We start from the raw sequence: 16,346 nt of genomic DNA, 5'->3' as shown, positions 1-16,346 counted from the left end.
TCATTAGATAAAGTTTTATCAATTGTTTTTCAAATATTTTTTCTATTTTATTGATTTTTCTTTTGATATGTATTTTAGTAAATTAAGTTGTGCAGGATTTTAATATATATGTGGACATCTATCTTGTCTATGAAAGCCCTCCAACTCTTTAATATTCAGAAGTAAATCTTTCCTGTATACCTGGGAGAAATGTTATGCTTCTGTTTTATGAGATTTAAAAATTTAAACTCTCTGAACCATCTGGATTTTTTTGTAATGTGGGTCATGGATACAAGTTAATTCTTCTTCATTTCTGATGTCCAATTTATCATGGAATAATAGTTTGATTCTTTTTCTGGAATCTCTTCTATGGAATTAATAATTTTTTTTTCTGTCAAACACAGTGATCATATGGTTTTGTTAATTGCCCATTGGTAATATATTTTAAAATCTGGTAGGATGAGTACCTTTGTTAATTCTTTTCATTAAGTTTTTCTTTGGTATTCTAATCTGCTTATTCTTCCAGTTACATGTTACCATCAATTTGTCAATTTTCATAAAACATTCCCTGGGAACATTAATCAGTGTTCTATTAAATTTATATGTTAATGTCAGTAATATTTTAAGCTTTACCAGGAGCAAAGGACATTCTTTTCACTGATTCATGTCCTTTATTTCCTTTTTTAGGAGAACAAATCTCTTGGTTCCGAGTTAAGCTAATACCCAAATGATTTGTTTATTGGTGATATTCTGCATGGAATCCCTTTTTATGAGTACAAGTGTTTTTTGTGGATTTATATAGCCTACAATGTTGTTGAGCATATTTGAGATCAATAATAAATTGGGGGTTGATTTCCTTTAAGTTGATATACTCACTTCTATATTTCTTCTTTTCAAACAAGCACTTTTTTTTAAGGACCTACTATTATTTAATTGCTTTAACTAGCAATTAGATGAAAAATGAAAGGGCACATCCTTATCTTCTGTTTTCAAGAATGACTCCAGGATGCTGTCAAATATAATGTTAGCAGCTGTTTTAACTATATACCTTTTAGTAAGTTAAGAAAAAAAACCCTTCAGACCATTTAAAACATTTTTGTTCTTGAAAAGTTTAGAAAAATTTGCCAGAAAATCCATTTCTTCTTCTATTATTCATTTATTCCTATTCTCTGTTTCTTTAGTATCTTGACAATTGATAAATATTAATTGTTTTGTCCTTGATTCTCACAATCTTACTGTATAGCCAAGTTACTATAGTCTGCCCCCAAAAGACCCTTTCGATTTATTATATAACCTTTATTTTCTTATATTGTGATAGCTCCCTTCATGGGTTCATGAGTTCATGATTTCATCAATTTCCTTTTTTTCCTTCTTCCTCTCTAGTAATCCTGCTAACAGATGAGTACTTTTGTTCATTTTTCAAAGGACCAACGGTTGGTTTTGCACTTATTTCTGTTATTTACTGTTTGCTTCTTTTGTTTCTCTTTGAAGTTTTGTGGGTAGAGTCAGACTTGGCTCTATTTGCTTTTTACTTCTCACTAATAGAAGTAGTTAGAGCAGTGAGTGCCTAGTCCTCCCAGAATGCTGCTTGGGAAGCCCCTCCCTCATACTTCAGTCGGCCCTGCCTCTGTTTACTTTTCGATGTCCAGGTTTCCTTTTTGACTCTGGCAGTTCTTTAAGTGATTATCTGGAGTGTCTGTCTAGTTGGGTGCCTTTGAATTCTGTCTGGTTTAGATTTCTTATTGTACTGGCTGGTAATCAGAGAATGTGTAAAATGTCTGCCTTTTTGTATTTGCTAGGAGCACCTTTTTGGCCCCCTGATAAAAGTGATTTTAGGGAATGATGCTTGGTTTTTTTTTGGGGGAAAAAAGTCTTATCTTCTACTCCTGCCATTTGCTTCTTTCCCTGTATTATCTCTCACTGTGTTACCCCTCTTCAAACAAACCTTCAATAGCTTGTACTGGAGGCCCTCCACACTTTTGATCCCATTTTAGAGACATAAGATTATAATCAGAAAGTTAGGATTTGTAAGCAGTGAAACAAGGAGATGGGACTGTGTAAGGGGGACTTTGGGAAGCAATGTAATATCAAGGGAAGAGAACTGTATTTTGAGGCTGAGGGTATGGGTCCAAATCCTGACTCTGTGACCTTGGGCAAGTCATTTCACATCTCTGGGCCTTACTTTTCTCATCTATAAAATGAGCTGGTTGGACTAGATGACTTCTAAATTCTCTTCCAGCTCACAATTTGGGATCCTATGTGATAGGAATGTCCCTGCCAACTCCAAATCTATTATTATTTTTCCAAGTTTATCTTTGACTACATCCCTTTGCGTATGCTATGCTCCAGCCAAATTGCCCTTCTCCCTTTTTCTCCAATATACATTGGCTTATGCTATTCCTTCCCCATCTATCAGGGCCTTTTGGAATGATAGTAATAATAATGGTTCACAAGTAGGGTGTCCCAAAAGGCTTATTGCTGCACTAAGATTTTTGGGACGTCTTTTTTTTTTCCCCCTGAGAAGAGCATTTTGAACTAGGCAGGGCAAATCTCACTTTCCCCATTTTATAAACAAGAAAATTCAGGCTCTGAGAGGTGACCAAGATGGCAGAAATGAATGGCAGGACAGCCTGGTAGGTAGAGAACTGGGTCAAGAGTTGGAGGACCTGACCAAGGTTTAAATCCTGCCTTGTGCTTTTATTCCTGTGAACCTGGCCTATCCGCTTAAATTCTCTTGGCCTCAGTTGCTCATCCCTAAAATGAGGGCGTTGTAATAGGGGATCTCTAAAGCCAGTCAGTAAGATTTATTAAGTACCTACTATGTGCCAGGCACTGTGCAAAGTGCTAATGTTGCAAAAAAGAGGCAGAAGACAGTTCCCGCCCTCAACGAGCTTACAATCTAATTGGGGAGGCTACAAGCAAACAAATGCGTGCAAACAAGCTATATATAGGATAAATAGGAAATAATCAACAGAGAAAAGGCACTAGAAAGAGGGGGAGTGGATCAAATAGGTGGGATTTTAGCTGGGACTTGAAGAAAGCAGGGTGGTGGTGATGAGAAGGAAGAGCATTCTAGGTGTGGGAAACAGCCAGTAAAAATACCCAGTCTTGTTTGAGGAATAACAAGGAGGCTATTGTTACTGGATTTTCCAGTATATGTGTGTGTGGGGGGAGGGTAAGGGTCTTATAAAGTGCAAGAACATTGGAAAGGTGGGAAGAGGCCATGTTGTGAAGGGCTTTGAATGCCAAACAGAGGATTTATATTTAATCCTGGAGATACTAGAGACCCACTGAAGTTTGTTGAATGGGTGGGGGGAAGGGGGAAGGAGGACGTGGTCAGACCTGTGCTTTAGGAAGATCCATTTGACAACCGATTATGGGAGGATGAACCAGAGTGGGGAGAGATTTGTAGCAGGCAGACCCACCAGCAGGCCATTGCAATAGTCCAGGTATGAGGTGATGAGGGCCTGCTCCAGGGTGGTAGCAATGTCAGAGAAGAGAAGGGAGTGTATACCAGGGATGCTGCATTAGTAGAATGCACAGGCCTTGGAAAGACATTGGACATGGTGGGGTAAAAATAAGGAGTTGAGGATGACAACAAAGTTGTGAGCCTGGGTGACTGGGAGGATGGTGGTGCCCTCGACAGTAATAGGATATACGATGTAATAATAGGATGAAAATTGAAAAAAGGTCATTAGATTTGGCCATTAAGAGATAATTGGTAACTTTAGAGAGAGAAGTTTTGGTTGAATAATAAGGTTGGCAGCCACACTGTAGAGTTAACAGGAGAGCGAGAGGAAAGGAAGTGAAGGTATCAGTCATAGTCGGCCTTCTGAAGGAGGTTAGCCACAAAAGGAAGAAGAGATATGGACCAAAAGCTAGCAGGAATTGTCAAATCAAATGAGGCATTTTTGAGGATAGGGGAGACATGTGTTTGTAGGCAGTAGTGAAACAGCCAATAGACAGGGCAAAATTGAAGGTAAGTGAGAGAGTAGGAATGATAGGGGGCAGCTAGGGGACCCAGTGGATAGAATACCTGGCCTGGAGTCAGGAAGACTCATCTTCCCAAGTTCAAATCTGGCTTCAGACCCTTACTAGCAGTGTGACCCTGGGCAAGTCACTTCACCCTGTTAGCCTCAGTTCTCTTCTCTGTAAAATGAGCCGGAGAAGGAAATGGCAAACGACTGTAGTATCTTTCTCAAGAAAATCCCAAATGGGGTCATGGAGAGTCAGACATGACTGAACAACAAGGAATGATGGAGGGGGCAACCTGCCAGATAAGATAGGAAAGAATGGGATCACTTGTGCATGCAGAACAGTTTGCTGTGACAAGGAGAAGGGCCACCTCTTCATGTGAAACAGGTGTAATGGCAGAGGCAGTGGCATATAGTATATAATAGATGTGAGTTAAGGAGGGGGTGGGGGAAGAGGGCAAATGGTCTCAGTTTCTGACTGGCCCAGGGTCACTCAGATAATCTGTATTCAAAGTGTGATTCCACCCAAGTGGAAACACCAAACCCAACTCAGTTGCTACTACCCACCCTGATGCCTCTCCCATTCCTCCTGTTCTTCAAAACCCTGATCAAATGTGACTTCCTCTATTAAAGTTTCCCTTAGTCACCCAAGGAAATGGAATCTCTTCCTCCTCAGATTCCACTTTATGGCACAAGTTTGCCTTGAATGCTAATTGTTTTGTTTTCCCCAACAGTGAAGTGTCAGTTCCTGGTGGGCCAGGAGTAGGTCTCCTATTGGTCGTTGTATTTCCCCTCCCTAGGCTAGCACAGCGCCTTGTTTCTAGAAAGTATTCAATAAATAGTTGTTGTTTTTTCCACCTAAGAGTATTTTTCCCCCAATTACATGTAAAGATAGCTTTCAACATTCATTTTTATAAGATTTTGAGTTTAAATTTTTTCTCCTCCTTTCCCCTCCCCACCCAAGACAGCAAGCAATCTGATGTAGGTCATACGTGTACAATCATCTTAAATATATTTCTGCATTAGTCATGTTGTGAAAGAAAAATCAGAACAAAAGGGAAAAACCATAAGAAAGAAAAATAAAACAAAAAAGATAAAAATAATATTCTTCAATTCCCACATCTTCTCCAACATAGTTCTTTCTTAATGTGATTATCATTTGCCATCATGAGTCTTTTGGAATTGTCTTGGATCTTTGTACAACTGAGAAAAGCTAAGTCTATCATAGTTAATGTTGCTGTTGCTGTGTACAATTTTCTCTTGCTTCTACTCACTTCAGTCAGCATCAGTTCACGTAAGTCCAAGTTTTTCTGAAATCTGCCTGCCCATCATTTCTTATAGCACAATAGTATTCCATTACATTCATATACCACCACTTGTTCAGCCATTCCCCAATTGATGGGCATCCCCTCAATTTCCAATTCTTTGCCACCACAAAAAGAGCTGCTATAAATATTTTTGTACATGTGGGTCTTTTTCCCTTTTTTATGATCTCTTTGAGATACAGACCTAACAGTGGTATTTCTGGATTAAAGGGTATGAACAGTTTGATTGGCCTTTGGGCATAGTTCCAAATTGCTCTCCGGAATGGTTGGATCAGTTCACAACTCCACCAGCAATGCATTAGTGTTCCAGTTTCCCCACATCTTCTCCAACATTTATCATTTTCCTTTTCTGTCATATTAGCCAATCTGATAGGTGTGAGATGGTATCTCAGAATTGCTTTGATTTGCATATCTAATCAATGGTGATTTATAGTATTTTTTCATATGACTATAGATAGCTTTAATTTTTTTATCTGAGAACTGCCTGTTCATATCCTTTGACCATTTATCAATTGGGAAATGACTTGTATTCTCATAAATTTGACCCAGTTCTCTATATATTTGAGAAATGAGGCCTTTATCAGAAATATTGGCTGAAAAATTGTTTCTCAGCTTTTTACTTTCCTTCTAATCTTGCATTGCATTGGTTTTGTTTGTGTAAAAACTTTTTAATTTAGTGCAATCAAAATTATCCATTTTCCATTTCATAATGTTTTCTATCTCTTGTTTGGTCATAAATTCTTTCCTTCTCCATAGATCTGACAGTTAAACTATTCCTTGCTTTCCTAATTTGCTTATGGTATCACCCTTTATGTCTAAATCATATACCCATTTTGACCTTATCTTGGCACACGGTATGAAATGGACCTGGTCTGTGCCTACTTTCTGCCATACTGTTTTCTAGTTGTCCCAGCAGTTTTTGTCAAATAGTGAGTTCTTATTCCAGAAGCTGGAATCTTTGGGTTTATCAAACAATAGATTCCTATAGTCATTTGCTACTGTGTTCTGTATACCTAACTTATTCCATTGATCCACCACTCTATTTCTTAGCCAGCACCAAATAGTTTTGATGATTGCTGCTTTATAATACAGTTTTAGAGCTGGTACGGCTAGGTCACCTTCCTTTGCATTTTTTTTTCATTAATTCCCTTGATATTCTTGACCTTTTGTTCTTCTATTATTATTTTTTCTAGCTCTATAAAATAATTTTTTGGTAGTTTGATTGGTATGGCACTGAATAAGTAAATTAATTTAGGTAGAATTGTCATTTTTATTATATTAGCTAGGCCTACCCATGAGCAATCGATATTTTTCCAATTATTTAGATCTGGTTTTATTTATGTGAAAAGTGTTTTATAATTGTGTTCATATAGTTCCTGGGTTTGTCTTGGCAGGTAGACTCCCAAATATTTTATATTGTCTACTGTTATTTTAAATGGAATTTCTCTTTCTATCTCTTGCTGCTGGGCTTTGTTGGTAATATATAGAAATGCTGATGATTTATATGGGTTTATTTTATATCCTGCAACTTTGCTAAAGTTGTTTATTATTTCAAGTAGTCTTTTAGTTGATGCTCTAGGATTCTCTAAGTATACCATCATATCATCTGCAAAGAGTAATAGTTTTATTTCCTCATCACCTATTCTAATTCCTTCAATTTCTTTTTCTTTTCTTACTAAAGCTTACTAAAGCTAACATTTCTAGTGTAATAGTGGTGATAATGGGCATCCTTGTTTCACCCCGATCTAATTGGGAAAGCTTCTAGCTTATCTCCATTACATATAATGCTTGCTGATGGTTTTAGATAGATACTACTTATAATTTTAAGGCAAACTAGTTTTATTCCTGTGTTCTCTAGTTTTTTAAATAGAATGGATGCTGTATATTGTCAAAAGTTTTTTCTGCATCTATTGAGATAATCATATGATTTCTGTTAGTTTTATTATTGATATGGTCAATTATGCTGATAGTTTTCCTAATGCTGAGCCAGCCCTGCATTCCTGGTATAAATCCCACCTTGTCATAGTGTATTATCCTCGTGATAAATTGCTGTAATCTCTTTGCTAATATGTTATTTAAAATTTTTGCATCAATGTTCATTAGGGAAATTGGCCTATAATTTTTTTTCTGTTTTGGCTCTTCCTGGTTGAGGTATCAGCACATTATTTGTGTCATAAAAGAAATTTGGTAGGATTTCTTCTTCGCCTATTTTCCCAAAAGCTTATATACTATTAGAATTAATTGTTATTTAAATGTTTGGTAGAACTACTAGCTATGTATCCAAAAAGGAAAAGGACCCTATGTATGTACAAAAGTATTTATAGCAGCTCTTTTCTGGTGGCAAAGAATTGGAAATTGAGGGGATGCACATCAGTTGGGGAATGGCTGAACAAATTGTACCACGTGATTGTAATGGAATACTATTGTGCTTTAAGAAATGATGAGCAGGATGCTCTCAAAAAAACCTGGAAAGACTTACATGAGCTGATACAAAGTGAATGTGCTATCTACAAAGTAACAGCAGTACTGTAAGATGATCAGCTGTGAATGGCTTAGCTATTCTCAGCAATACAATGATCCAAGACAACTTGGAAGGACTTATGACGAAAAATGCTGTCCATCCCCAGACAAAGAACTGATGGTGTCTGAATACAGATTGAAGAATACTTTTTCCTTTATTTTTCTTGAGTTTTTTTTTTTTGTCTGTGCTTTCTTTCACGGCATGACTAATATGGACATATGTTTTTCATGACTGCACATGTATAACCTATATCTAATTCCTTCTCAACGAGGGGGCTGAGGAGGGAGGAAGGGAGAGAATTTGGAACTCAAAATTTTAAAAATGAATGTTAAAAATTGTTTTTACATGTAATTGAGGAAAAATAAAATACTAAACAAAAAAATAAATAAATGTTTGGTAGAATTCACTTGTAAATCCATCTGGCCCTGGAGATTTTTTCTTAGGGAGCTCATTGATGACTTGTTCAATTTCTTTTTCTAAAATGAGGTTCTTAAAGTATTTTATTTCCTCTTCTGTTAATCTGGCAATTTTTATTTTTATAAATATTCATCCATTTCACTTCAATTGCCACATTTATTGGCATACAGTTGGGCAAAATAGTTCCTAGTTATTTAATTTCCTCTTCATTGGTGGTGAATTCACACTTTTCTTTTTGATACTGGGAATTTGGTTTTCTTCTTTTTTTTAATCAAGTTAACCAAAGGCTTATCTATTTTATTGTTTTTTTTCATAAAACCCACTCTTAGTTTTATTTATTAGTTCAATAGTTTTCTTTCAATTTTATTAATCTCTTCTTTCATTTTCAGAATTTCTAATTTGATGTTCAATTGAGGATTTTTAATTTGTTCTTTTTCTAATTTTTTTAGTTGCATGCCCAATTCATTGATCTGCTCTTTCTCTATTTTATTCATGCAACCATTTAGAAATATAAAATTTCCCCTAAGAACTGCTTTGGCTGCATCCCATAAATTTTGGTATGTTGTCTCATTATTGTCATTCTCTTTGAAGAAATTATTATTTCTATGATTTGTTGTTTGACCCACTCATTCTTTAGGATTAGATTATTTTCCAATTGATTTTTATCTATTTTTCCATGGCCCTTTATTACATGTAGTTTTTATTGTATCATTATCTGAAAAGGATGCATTTAATATTTTGGCCTTTCTGCATTGGATTGTGAGGTTTTTATGCCCTAAGCCTAATACGTGGTCAGTTTTTTGTGTAGGTGCCATGTACCACTGAGAAAAAGGAATATACCTTTCTATCCCCATTCAGTTTTCTCCAGAGGTCTATCATATCTAACTTGTCTAAAATTCTGTTCACCTCTTTAACTTCTCTCTTGTTTATTTTGTGGTTAGATTTATCTAGTTCTGAGAGGGGGAGGTTGAGGTCCCCCACTAATATAGTTTTGCTATCTATTTCTTCCTGTAACTCACTTAACTTTTCCTCTAAGAATTTGGATGCTATGCTACTTGGTACATATATGTTTAGTATTGATATTACTTCATTGCCTATGGTACCTTTTAGCAAGATGTAGTTTCCTTATCTCTTTTAATTAGATCTATTTTTGCTTTTGCTTTATCTAAGATCAGAATGGCTACCTCTGCTTTTTTTTTGCTTCAGCTGAAGCATAATATATTCTGTTCTAGCCTTACCTTTACTCTTTGTTTATCTCTCTGCTTCAGATGTGTTTCTTGTAAATAACATACTGTGGGATTCTGGTTTTTAATCCACTCTGCTATCCACTTCTGTTTTATGGGAGAATTCATCCCATTCACATTCACAGTTATGATTACTAACTGTGTCTTTCCCTCCATCCTATTTTCCCCCATTTGTACTTTGCTCTATCCTTTCACCCTTTCCCTCCTCACCAGTGTATTGCTTTTGACCACTACCTCCCTCAATCTGCCCTCCCTTTTCTCTCCCCTTTCCCCTCCTCTTCTCTGTAGGGTAAGATAAATTTCTATACCCAATTGAGTGTATATGTTATTCCCTCTGATCCAAACCCCTTGAGAGTAAGGTTCAAACAATGCTCATCCTCTCCCTTCTTTCCCTCTACTGTAATCAGTCTTTTGTGTCTCTCCTTGTCCTGATAATTCTGGAATTTATATACAATATTCCTTGGAGTTTTCATTTTGGGATCTCTTTCAGGAGGTGATTGGTGGATTCTTTCAATTACTATTTTACATTCTGCTTCTAGGATATCAGGGCAGTTTTCCTTGCTAATTTCTTGAAAGATGCTGCTAGGGCTCTTTTTTTGATAATGGCTTTCAGATAGTCCAGTAATTCTTAAATTATCTCTCTTGGATCTATTTTCCAGGTCAGTTGTTTTTCCAATGAGGTATTTTATATTTTCTTCTATTTTTTCATTCTTTTGATTTTGTTTGACTGATTCTTGATGTCTCATAGAGTCATTAGCTTCTGTTTGCCCAGTTCTAATTTTTAAGGAATTATTTTCTTCAGTTAGCTTTTGTACCTCCTTTTCCATTTGGCCAATTTTACTTTTTAAGGAGTTGTTTTCCTCAGTGGATTTGTTTTCCATTTGGCCAATTGTATTTTTTAGGGAATTGCTTTCTTTAGTCAATTTTTGTCCTTCCTTTTCTAAGCTGTTGACTCTCTCTTGCATGATTCTCATTTCTTTCCCCAATTTTTCTTCTACCTCTCTTATTTGACCTTTAAAATCCTTTTTGCGCTTTTGAAAGAAGACTTTTTGGTCTTGAGAGCAATTCATCTTCCTCTTTGAGGCTCAGCATGTAGGCATTTTGACATTGTTGTCCTCTTCTGAGTTTGTGTTTTGATCTTCCCTGTTACCATAGTAGCTTTCTGTGGTCAGGGCTCTTTTCTGGTTTGTTTGTTTGTTTGTTTTTTACTCATTTTTTAATGAGTAAAAATTTTCATGACTTTTAAAGTTGAGCTCTGCTCCTGAGTCAGAGGGGGCACTGTCCTAAGCTTCTTGTGCTGGGGGCCAGAAGCCTAGTCACTGGCTTTCTGTCCTCGGGCCTCAACTGCTGACGGCTTGCCTACTGCAAGCCTGGCCTAGTCACACCTGTTGTTCTGGGGGTTGCTGGTCTGGTAATTTGCCTTCTGTGCTGAGGCTGGGGGCCTCACAGCTGCTTTGGGGGCCACAGGGTCCTCGGTTGCTGATCTGTGCTGTGAGTAAGAGTCTCCCACTGGCTTGCCCAGACATCAGCTACCCTGGGCTGCACTCCCCTTTTACCCAAGTGAGACAGACCTTTCCTGAAATCCTTCCAAGTTATCTTAAGCTAGAAAATTGTCTCACTCCATCTTTTTGTAGGTTTTGTTGCTCCAGAATCCATTTAGAGGCTTGATTTAATGTTGTTCCCAAGGGAAAGTGGGGAGAGTTCAGGCAACTTTCTGACTTTTCTTCACCGTCTTGGCTCTGCCTCCTCAATAAATAGTTTTAAATTGAATTGAATGGATTCTGCCTCATTTACTTATCCTCAACTCTCTGATTTATTTTCTTCTTTGTTTACTTGAGCTGTCATTCTGATGGTAGATAGTAGGTTTTTTTGTTTAGTTCAGACCTGTAACTTCATTGGTGTAGGCAGCTCCCTGGAAGGAAACTTCCTCTACTAATGCAGGTATTCAGCTCGCTTGCAACTTCTCTTGTCTTAAAAGAATTGCCTGGAACCCTGAGAGTTTAAGTGACTTGCTCAGGGTCACACAGCCTGTGTGCATCAGATGCAGAATTTGAAGCCAGATCTTGAGGGCTCCAAAGCCATGACTCCACTTAGTAGAGTTTTAAGGTCTCTAATTACAATTATATTTATCTGTTTCTTACCAGTTTTTATTTTCTGCTTAGAGACTTTTAGAGCAAATTGTTAGCCTGTCAAATGAGACTGTAGCATATTTATTCCCTAAAGTTCATCCTGGTATTTTAGTTTATTAATAATAATAGGTAATAGGAGAGCATGACCCCAGCATCAGACTATATCTGCTTCCTGAGGACCAGCCTATCTAAGCATGGAGAGGCTCTTTGATTATGGCAGCTGTGGGAGAAGTAGACAAAATGACCCTCCCCAGATGGCCCCCAGAGACTGACTTCAGCAAGTTTCCTGAGGTTGACAGCTGCCAGTGAGCCTCCTTGCCATCATCACTTTAATATCCCTTTCCAAACACCAGCCCTCCCCCTATGCACCACAAACTTCCCTGACATATTTAATACACATAGACCCTTTGTTCCTTAGAAGCAGTCCTGCTCAAAGGCATGCTGACTCCATCTCGTTCTGCCTCAGCCATTTTGCTGTCACTGACCTCTAGTGAACTACAAGCCCAACTGTAGCAGCTAGTGTCCTTCATTGTCTGTCTTCTCCTTTTATTGGTACAAAAAGACTTAGCTGCTGAAGGTAGAGGATTCCAGAGTCCTGGGAAAGTTCTCCTTATCTGACCTGACTAGCAGTTTTCTTTGATTTTGTGAAACTAGCTATATTAAGACAACAACTGTTATTCATTTCCTGCAACTAATAATACATATTTTCAACAAGCATTCTATTCTTTTTTATATAACCACCTATGTTTTATGAATAGCCCTCTTTTTTTCCCTTTGTTTAATATGACACATTAAATAATATTTAGTTTATAAATGTTGCCCTAAAAATTCGTATATAAGGAACCTCTTACACCAGACTCATTGTAGATGCCTTCCACGTTGGTATCTATCCTGGCTGGCTAGAAATAGAAGGCTTCTTGCTCCCCTCTTAATTGGATCCTTACTGCTATTATCTGGCCTTGACCTCAGAAACCCAGATTGGTGAGTACTAACCCTCTTGGGTCCCCCCAGATTTCACTACACAGATTACAAAACAAAAAAAGATACAAAAAGACATTGTCCTGTGCAACCTTTTTCTGATCTGCAGTGAGAGTGGCAGAAAAGTGGGCAGAGGATGCTCAGGAGCATATAGTCTTTAGATTATCTAAAAATATCAACATAGCTGTTGGTATTCTAAATGTGAGATCCTTATTGGGTGACCAACCAATGGCTTTTCTGCCAGAGGAATCAAATCATAGCAATATTGACATTCCCCCTGTAAATGAAACCAGAAGAGAGAAGGAGATCAACATTAAATAGAAGGCTGGTTCCCAGGTTCTCCTTGGAGAGAGGCAAATAAAGGACTTGGTGGAGTTACTTTTATTCGATGTCCAAAGGCAACAAGAAACATGATTTTATGGGCTCTTTGGTCATCTCCTATTGCAGTGCTCTAGCTAAGCTTTTGCAAGATCACAATGGGAATAATTGCAGCTTATACACCAGCATCTATTTCAAAGGATGAGGAGGTAGAGAAATTATGTGAAGGACTTTATCAGACTCTCCAAATTAAATTGACATATATTTTAATAGTTGATGATTTCAGTGCAAAAGTCGGCATAAGGAAAGATGTTGATATGTCTATAAATCATGAATCCTTTCTTTGAGAGAGTCAGGAGGGACTGCATATGTTAAGCACCAGCTAATGTCATAAAATGTAAATGATAGGAGATGATTGGTTACCAATGTGGAAGTCATTTCCAACCATCTAACCACGTACCCCACACTTGTTAGAGGAAAGATGAAAGTCAGCATGAAACTAGAATGATAACAGATAGCATTTAGTAACCCTTTAAGGTTTGCAAAGTTACATCCTTTGATCTTCACAAAAACCCTGGGAGGCAAATTTTATTATTCCCATTTTAGAGAAGGAGAAAGTTTGGCTGAGAGACATTAAGTGACTCATCCAGGGTCACACAGATAGTATCTGAGGTAGGATTCTAAGTCTGGTGTTCCTAACTGCAGGTCCGACACTCTTTCCTCTGCCACTGCGCTGCCTGAAAAGAGTCAAAATGAGAAAAGACTAGAATAAATCTGAGTTCCTGATGTTGCTTTGCCTTCCTTATTTGCCTCCTGAGATTCAGGGCACTTGAGGGATGCTTTACATGGAAGGGAAATGGAGGGAGGTGGCATCAGATTCAGGACTGCTGCTAGTATTTGAAGGTGAAGAGGAGGGGAGAAACTGGAGACAAAGTGGGTAGTGATTTAATAATGAATTATTGAAAAAGAAAAACTATGGTGTGTAAATAAAAATATCCTTGAGTAAGAAATTATGTATATGAGAAATTTGCCAAAATGTGAGAGATTGGTATGAGATGACACAGAATGAAATATGCAGAACCCAGAGAACGACATACTCGATGACTGCCCTGATGCAAATGCAAACATTACAAAAAGGAAGTTGAATTCTGAATAACTGAATAACCAAAGCCCTTCCGGAAGGACAGATAGTGAAACATACAGAGGTCCTTGGGTCAGGGATGCAGTATTGGAAACCCTGGCAGATGTTCTCATCATGTCAGATATTTGGGAAGAATCAATCTGGGGGGTGGGGGAAGCTCTGCCTCTCACTACTTGGCTGGCCATGGGTAAATCATTGTACCTTTCAGGCCTGGCCTCAGTTTCCTCAATTGTCAAATAAGAGGGTTGGACTAGATGACATCTAAGGTCTCTTCCAGGTCTAAATCTGTGATGCTCTGACTGCTATAAAGACAAAGAACAGCAATAAAATGTTTTTTTTTTAAACCTCAAATTTAAAAAGAAAATGTAAAAAAAAAGGAGAGGGAGGGAAAAACAGGGAGAAATTGTGGCCAAGACAAAACAATTGCACAATTCTTCCTGCAGCCAAATCAAGTGAACATGCATTTATTAAGTACCTACTATGTGCCAGGCACTGTGCTGAGGGCAAGAGGGCAAAAATGGAATGGAGAAAACAACAGTTTATGAGAGATCTCTATCACCTATGACTTAGGTATACGGATATGTTGAAGTCTGGACCCTAAGACCCTAAGAAGTCAGTATATGGTTGACAAAAGAAAGTTAGTAGCTGGTCATAAATGTCTAGAACCCATATCATTCTAATTGGGCTCTACGTGTCGAGGAAATGTTTTTCACTGGAAAGGGAAGATGCTTAAAGCTTCCTAGGCCAGCACCACTTGCCCATCTCCCAACTCACTGTCAGTGCCCTTTCACTGGTTGTACCCCTTGCTTGGAATGCTCTCCCTCATCTCCACTTCTGGGAATATATAGAATTTATATGTGTGTGTGCGTGTGTGTGTGTGTTTGTGTGTGTATGTAATTTGCATTGGGAGATAGAGCCAATGAGAAAGAAAGAGGACTTCTGAGGGGCTGGACTTATTGTGAGTTTAGTCTGTATTTTTCTATGTCCCATGCTGCTGGGACCCAGACATTTACGACTAGCTACTGATTTCCTTTGGTCAACCACAAACTGACTTCCTATGGTCTTAGGATCCAGTCGTGTGTGTGTTTGTGTATGTGTGTGTGTGTGTGTGTAAAACACTTTCCACCCTGCTCTTTTTTTCCCTCTAGCATAAACTCTTTCAGCCCATGTTCCCTTAAGCTTTGCACTTGTGTGAATAGAACTATAATCCATCCTGGGAACAGATGACTTTGGGCCTGATGGGAATAAAGGGCCAAGGGACTTCCATCTCTTTTGGATCCCCTTTCCCCAGTGACAGAAGTTGCTTCCCATCTGTTTCACTTACTGGACACTTCAGTTTCTGATTCTGAGCATTTTCACTGACTGTTGCCCGTACCAAGAATTCTCTCCCTCTTTATCTCCACCTCCTGACTTCCTTCAAGTCTCAGCTAAATCCCACCTTCTGCAAGAAACCTTTCCCGGACCTTAATCTTAGTGCCTTCCCTCTGAGACCACCCTTCAATTTATCCTGTCTGTTATCTTGTTAATACACATTTGTTTGTGGGTTGTCTCCCTTTTAGACCATGAGCCCATTGAGAGCCGGGACTGACTTTTGCCTTTCTTTGTATCCCCAGTGCTTAGCACAGTGCCTGGTACACAGTAGGCACTTAATAAATGCTAGTTGACTGGTCTCAGGAGGATGCAAAAGGCTGGTGTTTGTAAATATTAGCACCATATCCTTCCCTTTTTACCCCTCTTCCAGCCTCCTGATGTCTCCTTTTTCCTCCTTGCCAAGTGCCTAGTGTCCAAAGGCCCCCACAGTGGTACCACTCGGGTTGCCATATCCCCATATCAAAGTTTTCTGCAGACTCCAAAATACCTCTCCTTCCTACTGTCCCCCTTTGAAAATACCCATTCTCTCATTGTGGTATGTAATAATGGTATAATCTGACTAAAGGAATTATCCCTTAACCCTCTCTGGGGAATTTAGAGCTTTGTGGGGTTACAGGCATAGTGACTAACTGAAAAATTTCAGGCAGTCAGGAGTTGTTGGTTGTCGTTCCCCCCCCCCCCCCCCAAGGTCTACTATTTGAGACTCTTAGCTACCTGGCTTCATGAGTAATGGGAATTTTAACATCTTCACAGGGGCCTCAGCAACTTTTTTTCCTGATCCTCTCCCCGTAGCTAGTTTCATAAATGGATTCCTGTTCATATTTCCTTCAGCTCAACTGCTTTCCTCCCCTCTCACCCCAACTTAACTTCTCTGTTCTTCTAGCATTATTGGAAGGAAGCTGAAAGAGAGTGTTGGGCAGGTGAAGTTCACCCCAATTCCCTTAGGATG

The sequence above is a fragment of the Vombatus ursinus genome, unplaced genomic scaffold (genome assembly GCF_900497805.2).
Source record: "Vombatus ursinus unplaced genomic scaffold, bare-nosed wombat genome assembly UNPS02014951.1, whole genome shotgun sequence".
NCBI lineage: Eukaryota > Metazoa > Chordata > Mammalia > Diprotodontia > Vombatidae > Vombatus > Vombatus ursinus.
The sequence above is the reverse complement of the archived record's forward strand: the minus strand, read 5'-3'. Positions refer to the sequence as shown.